The sequence below is a fragment of the Bactrocera neohumeralis genome, unplaced genomic scaffold, assembly GCF_024586455.1.
Source record: "Bactrocera neohumeralis isolate Rockhampton unplaced genomic scaffold, APGP_CSIRO_Bneo_wtdbg2-racon-allhic-juicebox.fasta_v2 ctg1222, whole genome shotgun sequence".
In the NCBI taxonomy this organism is placed as follows: Eukaryota; Metazoa; Arthropoda; class Insecta; order Diptera; family Tephritidae; genus Bactrocera; species Bactrocera neohumeralis.
In genome coordinates, this window is record NW_026089662.1 from 23,318 (window position 1) to 33,951 (window position 10,634).

The window sequence follows — 10,634 nt, forward strand, 5'->3', positions numbered from 1 at the left end:
AAAACAAAGGTTGTTTGATTTGAATCATCAAACGTTGACCTCAAAATAGGAATTTGTCATTCCTTTCCACATGTGGGGGGAAATGAAAAGTTTTATATCGAGGGAGAATTTTTTCATTCTAATCTTATTTTGATGTTTCCATTGCTTTATACTATTTAGGAAACTATCTTCAATAACTTAATATATGTGCATGTTTATATGTTTGTATGTATTGCACACTACATGGGGCTGTTTTTAACTGTACAATTTAATACATGTGTGTGCGTGAGTTTTTAATGTTAACTGATCTGTAACTTTATTACTTCTCTTTACCCATGCATTTTTATTATTATGTACACTCGCCAGAAAAATTATCCGTACACTTCGATATGAAAATAATAAGCTGAGAAATTTGTGATCAAATAACTCATTAGGGGCATTCTCTTGCTCTTGCAAAACCCTTGCACGGTGCAAGAACGGCATATACTTCCTCTTGGTGCACCGGCACAACAACAAATACACGCAGAAAATTATTTGCAATGGCTCTAAAATATGTGAGACAAATGAAGTTGATAATCGTTGGGTGGTTCCGTATTGTCCATTATTATCGAAAATATTCAACGCTCATATAAATGTGGAATATTGTAATTCTGTCAAATCCATTAAATATATTTGCAAGTATGTAAATAAAGGGAGCGATATGGCTATTTTCGGTGTTGCTGATGAGAATAGATATGATGAAATTACTCAGTATCAAATGAGTTTATTTTAGTAGCAATGAAGCTGTCTGGAGGATTATGTCGTTTCCAATGCACGAAAGATATCCTGCGGTTGTTCACGTGGCTGTACATCTTGAGAATGACCAACGTGTTTATTTTAATGTAGCAAATTTATTGGAAATAGCAGCGCAACCACCAGCAACTACGTTAACAGCTATTTTTAAATTATGCGAAACTGATACATTTGCGATAACTTTGTTATATTCTGAAGTGCCTCAGTATTACACATGGAATGTGTCTCCGAAAAAATTTCAAAGACGTAAACAAGGAACAGCAGTTCATGCGCATCCTGGCATTTTCCAAACAGATGCAATTGGCAGAATATATACAGTACATCCAAACAATGTTGAGTGTTTTTATTTGAGATTGTTATTAGTTAACGTGAATGGCCCAAAATCATTTCAAGAATTGAGAACAGTCAACGGTCATTTGTGTGAAACATACCGTGAAGCATGCTAACTTTTGCATTTGTTGAAGGATGACGCTCATTGCGATTCAACAATTCATGATGCATCTATTTGGGCTCATCCTCAACAAATACGAATGCTGTTTGCCGTTATATTATCAACATATATGCCATCAAATCCACTTGAATTATGGAACAAATATAAACATAATATTGCAGAAGATATTTTAATTCGTATGCGTCATCATGCAAGAAATCCTGATTTGTTAATAACTTTGGAAATGTACAACGAAGCCTTGATAATAATTGAAGATAGGTGTCTACGGATTGCAAATAAAACATTAGTACAATTGGTGGCTAAATGAGTAGCGACGTCGCATCACATCTGCATCAATTTATCACACCGAATCGACTATTCACCTCATCATGCGAGAGAACACCACCCATTAACACACATACACGCACATGCACCCAAACGCGATGACTTACTGCAATCTAATTAGAACAAAAGGAATTGAGAAAGCAGCTCGCGCACTTTTCGTTGATACGACGTCGACCAAGCAGCATCGCTTTTCGCAGCTTCGCAGTATCCCGGTTCCCTTCCGTTACCCGCGCTTATATATTTAAAGTTTTAATTTCTTATTAAAGTGATATTGTTAAACATTTTCATCATTATATACATATGTTATATATATATGTATATAAGATATATACATATATTTAAACATTTAAACCACTGTTTAAAACTAATTTTATAACAACTTTAAAGTGAGTTTTCAAATAAAAGGTTTATAACGATTTGTGGAATTTGTGCAGTTTGGGTTTTCTTTAAAGGAAAGTGTGAGTGGCCTATAAGGTGAGTTTTTTATACATGGTCCTTCGAGCCATAAAGAAAGGCACTGTGGCTAAATAAAGTCAAAAAAAAAAAAAAAAAAACAAATTAAGATTTCGAAAAACCAAAAGTTACTAAAAATCGTAACGTGTGTGAAAGTGCGGTAATAAAAACCGAAAAGGTAACAATAAGTGACAAAACTAAATAAAAAAAGCAAACAACAAAGCAAACATATGTGCCAAAAACCAGTTTTGGATACAGCAAGACAGTGAAAATAAAATATACTTCATGCATATACACATGTACAAGTACTGTGGTACAAAAGTGCATATATATGAAAAAACAAAAAAAAAAATATATAAATAAAGTGCTGTGCAAAAAACATACGTATACATATATAATTACAAAATAATGAAAAAATAAAAATTTACAAACATAAATTGCTGCGTCTAGGCCACCACAAAACAAATATAATAAAAATTGAATATTAATAAGTTTTTGAAAAACCATAAATAAATAAAATTATATTATATATATAAATTAATTATAAATAAACTAACATTTTAAGAATACGGTGCGAAAAAAAAAAAATTATAATAATAAATATAAATATTAAAAATTCATAAAAACCATAAATCGGGCGCGCTCTAACTATAAAAATACTAATAATTATAAAACAAATCGGGCGCGGTCTAAAAAAAAAAACAAAAAAACAAAAAAAAAAGCAAAATTTTAACTTAAATCGGGCGCGATATAATAAAAAAAAAAACAACATAACAACGAACCCATACCTACATGCATACATACTCTACAAAGGAGGAAACAGGAGCAAGAGAACACTAAACAAAGGAGGTAATTAGGAAAGGAACATTAAACACAGGAGGAAATAGGAGAACACTAAACGCAGGCGGAAACCGAAAGCGGATAATATTCCCAAAATTATATAAATACATACATATATGTACTATATTCTCCCAAAACTCCCTTGAGGCGAGACAAAGTAAGTCGTTTCCATTTTTTATGCACATATGTAAATATGTATGATATCATACGGTTTTATCAAATATAAAACCTATGTATATAATCCGTTTGATCAATTTCTAAACGGAAACAAAATACAGTTGAGAAAATATGTCATCCATATATTTTTATAAATACCAAAGGAAATCATTTACTGCCTTCTAAGGCAGTTCTAAATACAAACATACATATTTACATATGCACTTACCCAAAGCATACTTAAAATACATAAATGCAACAAACATAAATTTGTACTTACAAACACATACAAACAAATTAATATTAATATTAATATATATTAACATTAATATATTGAAGCACATACTTGCTAATCCGCAAGTGCAGAGGCTAATGACCTGCACTTTGTTCATTTTCTTTTTTCGCTATATTCTAATCGCGCAAACATAAGTACATATACATATATATGATATACATACTGTATACATATATTCGTTATTCTTTTAGCATACGCTACATACCCTGATTTAGGGGGTATATCCGAAACATAAAATTGTAACAAAACTAAAATTAAAAAAAAAAAAAAAAAAAAAAAAATTTATAATAAAATCTTATTAACGACAAATATATTAGTACATACTTATATAGTACGTACTCTAAGCCCGTATAGGCAAATATTATTTAACAATATCTCCTTGTTCTTTGTATTACAAAAACAAGCGGGATTAAATACCAACCAATTTAGCACATCATATTCACGTCAATACGCACATAGCGGGCACATATATGTACAAAGGTTATTGACCTCGTATACCGTCTGTACGAGTACTTATATACAAGGACACACGGATAAATCCGTAATATAAAATATATAAAAATAAATATAAAATCGCAACTATTTAAATACAATAGTGCGGTTAACAAAAACGATTAACGCGTATTTGAGTAAATTTACGGGAATAACAACTCTTAATTACTTAAAAGAGTTTTCGGTTTTCGGTATTTATCAGAAATATCTCATCAAATTTTAATTTTAAATTCTTATTTATTCTAAATGAGCACAGATTCAAAAGAATCTAAATCAGGTCAGTTTCTTACCATTCCAAAAATGGCTGACGACGATAAACAAAGCACACCTGCAGAAGCTACACGCTCCAACACGGTACAAAGCAAAAGAGATCAAAAGATCATATAATATCGAAATTTATCACTGAAAGTGATAGCTTTATAAGATATTGCACACGTTTTCAGTCTTCCCCTATTACTGACATCACGGAATCAGTTTTAAATATAAAGTTAGAAAGTGTTAACAATCTGTAAGGGAGGTCATAAATTAAGATCTTGCGAGAGATTCAAAAAATTATCCGTTTCAGATAAAAACAATCTGGTCCGTTAACACAAACTTTGCATAAACTGTCTGTCGAATTCTCATATGACAAAAGACTGTGAAAGCAAATTCAATTGTGTATACTGTCACCGAAGACATCACTCAATGCTTCATGTTACCAATTTTCAAAATGTGAAGAAAAATCCATTTCAAAAAACCAAACGCCAGGTTAGTCGCTACAACTACATCAAGTAATCCCGAAACCTCAAATTCCGAAAAGGAAGAACAACCATGTTGCTCTAAAGCAGCAAAAATTCAAGCGCTTCATTCAGAAAATGAAAGCAAAATTCTTTTACCCACTGCGGTCATCACCATTGAACATAAAGGTGATTTATTCAAACTAAGAGCGTTAATTGATCAAGGCTCTCAAAGATCCTTTATATCATCAAAGGTTCAAAATCGGCTAAAATTGCCAATAAAACATTCCAATTTTAAAATTTCGGGAATGGGCGGAAGAATTATTCAAAATTCTAATAAAATATGCCCAATCACCATAGTTTCTCCAAATGCGGATGTACGAATAGATGCACAAGCCATCGTTCTACCGCAACTTAGAAATTTGCTTTCAAGCTATGAAGTAAATAAAATACACTGGGAAAAATGCTCACATCTCAAGTTAGCAGATCCCAACTGTCATACCCCATCACATATCGACATATTATTAGGCAATGACTTAATACCTCAAATAATTCTTGAAGGTATAGAGAAAATCTCCAATAAATTGTTAGCTTAAAATACAATCTTTGGGTGGATTGTAAGTGGCCAAGTCACGGAAAAAATAAATTCTTTCACAACACAAGTGGAAGATATCACAAATTAATATTTAAACAATGAACTTAAAAAATTCTAGGAAGTAGAAGAAATACCCCAGATTACCAAACTTTCAGAAGAAGACCAGGCATGCGAAGCCTATTACCAGTCCACAACAACAAGAAACGAACATGGTCGTTATGTTGTGCGACTGCCATTCAAATCCACCTTTCCAGAAACTATAGCTCTAGGCCACTCTAGAATCTCAGCAGTCCAGCAATTCCTAAGCATGGAAAAAAGCCTGACGAAAAAAAATGAGCTAAAATCAGCATATGATAATGTGATGGAGGAATAATCATATGGAAGAAACTGTACCATATGAAAAAATATCCAAAGGTAGATATTTATCTTTTTACCTTCCACATCATGGGGTAATAAGACCAGATAAAATCACAACGAAAGTACGAGTGGTGTTCAATGCCTCAAAGTGTACGAGCTCAGGCAAATCACTCAATGATGTATTATACACAGGGCCAACATTACAACCTGATCTCATGTTGCTAATACTAAATTGGCGCATGTTTAAATACGTTTTTAACGGGGATGTTGAGAAAATGTATAGGCAAATTCTGGTGCATGAAGATGACCAAGATTTCCAACGCATAGTCTTCCGCAATTCAATTAATAGTCCAATTAGCGACTACAAACTTAAAACAGTTACCTTTGGCATCAACTGCGCACCCTATTTAGCCATTAGGACATTACATGAAGTTGCAAAAACAAATGCAACAAATTTGCCTTTAGCATCTTCTGTGTTGCAAACTCAAACATATGTGGATGACATTTTATCAGGTAGCCACAGTATACCAATAGCGTGCGAATCATTATCTCAAGTGATCAAAGCACTAAATTCAGCAGGTTTTCCCCTAAAGAAAATAACATCAAATCATCCCGAAATAATAAAAAACATAAAAAAGGAAGATTTATTAGATACAAATTTCCTTAAATTTGAAAAAGCTAGTACAACCAAAACTCTAGGTATTCAATGGAATGCGATAACAGATCAATTCTCATATACAATTGAGTCAATATCTGCTATGTCCGCCATTACAAAACGTCAAATTCTTTCCTCGGTGGCAAAACTTTTCGACCCCGCAGGATGGCTTTCGCCAATAATGATTCAAGCTAAAATCCTCATTCAAGAATTGTGGCAAGATGGCACTGAATGGGATGAACAGGTAAAACCTGCATGTTTAACACAATGGGTTCAATTTGCTAACAACCTACATACTATATCAGAAATTCGAATCCCTCGATGGGTAAATTTCACCCCTAACATTAACGCAGAATTACACGGTTTCTGTGACGCCTCTGAAAAGGCTTATTGTGCAACAGTCTACATACGCACTCAGTATGATAGCAAAATAACTTCACATCTTTTGGTAGCCAAAGCCAAAGTTGCACCTTTGAAGACACTAAGCCTGCCACGGCTTGAACTAAATGGTGCTCTTCTGTTAGCAAAATTAATTTCAATAGTTCAAACCCATCTAAAATTAAACGATCACAAAATGTATCTCTGGTCAGACTCAGAAATAGTTCTAGCATGGTTGGAAAAACCACCCTATACTTGGAAGACATATGTATCGAATCGCATATCACAAATCTTAGACTTAGTTGGCTCAGCAAAATGGCAACATGTTGCAAGTGCAGATAACCCAGCGGATCTGGGGACAAGAGGTTGCAAACCACTTCACCTCACCAGCACTACACTCTGGTGGAACGGTCCCACATGGCTAACAGAATCACAAGAATTCTGGCCAAAGTCTCCTGCTCGGAATATCATACCTCCGGAAAGTCGGAAAATAGAAAATTTTCATATCACTCCAGAAGAGGATGATATTCTCCAAAGATTTTCATCATTTCCTCGAGCACTAAGGGTAGTCGCTTATATGCACAAATTCATCCATAAACTTAAACAAAAGGTGAAAAGGATATCAAACGATCCTGACATACAACTAACATATTCCGACTTGCAACATGCCAAGGTCAGTCTAATTTTGTATACACAAACTCGCTATTTCAGCAAAGAGAAATCAAAGTTGCTTGAAAAGCGACCTCTCGAAAAGGGAAGCTCACTTCTCGTGTTAAACCCATTCCTGGACGCTAAGGGATTACTACGGGCAAATGGAAGACTAGCCAACTCCAGCCTTAGTTACAATGAACGACATCCCATCATTATCCCAGAGAAATCCCGTTTTACCTACTTATTTCTAATATATCTCCACCAGCTTACACTGCATGGTGAGCATCGCTTGATGCAACAAATGGTCCGACAAGAGTTCTATATACCGCGACTAAAGCCACAAATTAAAAGAACCATTTTCATGTGTAAACAGTGTACTATGTACAAGCACAAGATGCGTACGCAGATCATGGCAGCCCTACCACCTGAACGCTGCAACTATGCTTTACCCTTTACCATCACTGGGGTTGATTTTGCTGGACCTTTCCAGATAAAGGCCTCAATGCTAAGGTCTTCCTCATTTAGAAAAGGGTATGTGGCTGTCTTTGTATGTTTTACAACAAAGGCAGTACACCTCGAGCTATGTTCGGATCTGACTACTGCGGCTTTTCTTGCAGCATTTGCCCGCTTTGTCGGACGGCGCGGATTTCCTTTAAAAATTATGAGCGACAATGGAAAAAACTTTGTCGGAGCTCAAAGAGCCACGGAAAAGGAGTTTTTACAATTCATGAAAGAAGTATCCCCCGAAATTGTCAAAAAATATGCACCCCAAGGGATCGATTGGCAATTCATACCCCCATGTTCTCCTCACATGGGCGGACTCTGGGAATCAGCAGTAAAGAGCTTTAAGTCCCATTTAAAGAAAACGGCTGGTAACCATAAATTCAATTATGAGGAGTTTACTACATTACTCACTCGTATCGAAGCCGTACTAAACTCTAGACCTATCTCACCACTCTCGCAAGATCCCTCCGACTTCACAGCCTTAACCCCAGGGCATTTTCTAAAAGGAGCACCCATTCTGGCCATACCTGAGCCAGGCGTGGAGTCGCTATCCTTATTAAACAGATGGGAGCGAATTAAAATCCTCCATCATGATTTCAGCCGCCGATGGAAGGAAGACTACATAAAGGACCTTCACAAGAGATACCGGTGGAAAACTCAAGAAAAGGCACCAAAGCTTGGAGACTGCGTCCTTATACAAGATGATTGTCTCCCTCCTACGGAATGGCGACTCGGCCGCATAAAACAACTTCATTACGGTTCCGACGGTCATGTTCGAGTAGTTGATCTCCGCACTCAAACCGGAACGCTAACCAGACCGCTCGTCAAATTATGCTTTCTACCAACCGCCGAAGATAAAGAAACGTAAAACCGAAACCGCAATGTTAATAAATCAATAAATCGATAAAACATATAAACCGCTTACCAAATCGAAACCTCGAATAACATAAATGACACAAAAACTTAACATAAATGTCTGATAAAAAAATGACATCCTATTCATGCCACATATCGTGGCACAAAAGTCCATATTATTGTAAATTTCACAATACTTTGCTAATATCATCATTTCTCTCACAGAGTAATATGGACGTGGATATGGCATCATCGTCAACGCCAACCATGCGTTCGGCAGTTTCCGCCCCTCGCTCTGAAGCTGCCCCAATAGCAGCACCCCGGACCAACACTGCACCGGCAGCGCCTCGAACAACGACAGGCTCCACCGCGACAACGGCTCCGCGTCAAAGCACGCCAGCATTACCAGCGGACCTGCAATGAGTTCGTTGTCCACTATGCCGCCGCCCGCATCGGCTATCGCACTGCGGTATCTTCAAAGGCATGCCGCCGATGCAACGCCAGCAGGTGGCACAGGCGCACGGGTATTGCCTGAATTGTCTGGCAACTTCCCACGCAACTCAAGAGTGCCCATCACAGAATCGTTGCCAAATCTGTGTGCGGGCTCATCATACGCTGTTGCACCGCGCTACCAGACGCGACTCCGGGCGACCACCGGCTCCTCGCACCAGCGGTAATGTCAGGCGTTCTCAAAGAACTCCTGTGACGGCTTACCGCCGGCGTGGACACGCTCAAGTAGAATCTCGTCCCTGGCGCCAAAACCGGACAACATCAACACGGCGCCATCCGCTTAGGCCGCAGTCCCGGCGGTCAACAGGCCTCAGCAGCGTTGTAGCTACGCTACAGCAGCTACAGCGGCTTCTAGGCTAAATACTCGCCTAGGGGGGCCGGGATGGCTAAATGAGTAGCGACGTCGCATCACATCTGCATCAATTCATCACACCGGATCGACTATTCACCTCATCACGCGAGAGAACACCACACATTAACACACATACACGCACATGCACCCAAACGCGATGACTTACTGCAATCTAATTAGAACAAAAGGAATTGAGAAAGCAGCTCGCGCACTTTTCGTTGATATAGAAGGTGGTCGGACAGCACACTCTGCATTAAAATTGCCATTGAATGTACAGGTGATTGAAACTCCAACTTGCAATATTTCAGAAATTCTGCTATGGCAAAAGTTCTGCGATTAAAGTCAATTATTTTATGGGATGAGTGTACAATGGCGAATAAAAAATTACTAGAAGCATTTAATCGAACAATGCAAGATTTACGTGGTAACCAACAGCTTTTTGGTGATGCTTTGATATTACAGCCAGGGGATTTTCGACAAACATTGCCTGTCATTCCTCGGTCAACTCCTGCTGATGAAATAAATGCCTGTTTGAAGTCATCAGTTCTGGAGATATGTACAAAAATTGACACTGAACATTAATATGCGTATTCACCTACAAAATGATCCAGCTGCCCATGAGTTTTCAGAACAATTGTAACAAATTGGTGATGGCAAAATACAAATCGACAGAACCAACGGATTGATCACTGTACCGAACAATTTTTGTACAATTACGAAATCGATAGATGAATTGATTGAATGTGTTTTTCCAAATATTCTTCAGAATTACAGAAACCATGATTGGTTGACAGAACGCGCCATTTTAGCACCGAAGAACATTCATATCAATGCATTAATTTTCAAATTCAAGCAAAACTCCCAGGCGTAGTCACGACATATAAATCAATTGACAGTGCTATGAATCAAGATGAGGCAATGAATTATCCAAATAAATTTTTGAATTCTTTAGAACCGGCTGGTATGCCACTGCATTGCTTGAATCTGAAAGTGGGTTCTTTGATTATATTATTGCGAAATATTAATCCACCAAAACTGTGTAATGGCACCAGATTGGCAGTGAAAAATTGATTGCCAAATTTGATTGAAGCTACGATCTTAACTGGTAAATCAAAAGGGCAGTTTGTTTAATACCGCGTATCCCTATGATTCCAACTGATATGCCATTTGAATTCAAACGATTACAATATCCTGTGCGTTTATCATTTGCGATGTCCATCAACAAAGCTCAAGGGCAAACACTTAACGTTTGTGACGTGAATTTGGAGGAATCATGTTT

The 10,634-nt window shown here is 37.0% G+C and overlaps 1 pseudogene; it reads left to right on the top strand.

Annotated features, from left to right (window-relative positions):
* The first annotated feature begins 8,610 nt into the window (after nucleotides 1-8,610).
* Nucleotides 8,611-9,435, top strand: LOC126766442 (uncharacterized; annotated as a pseudogene).
* The last annotated feature ends 1,199 nt before the right edge of the window (nucleotides 9,436-10,634 follow it).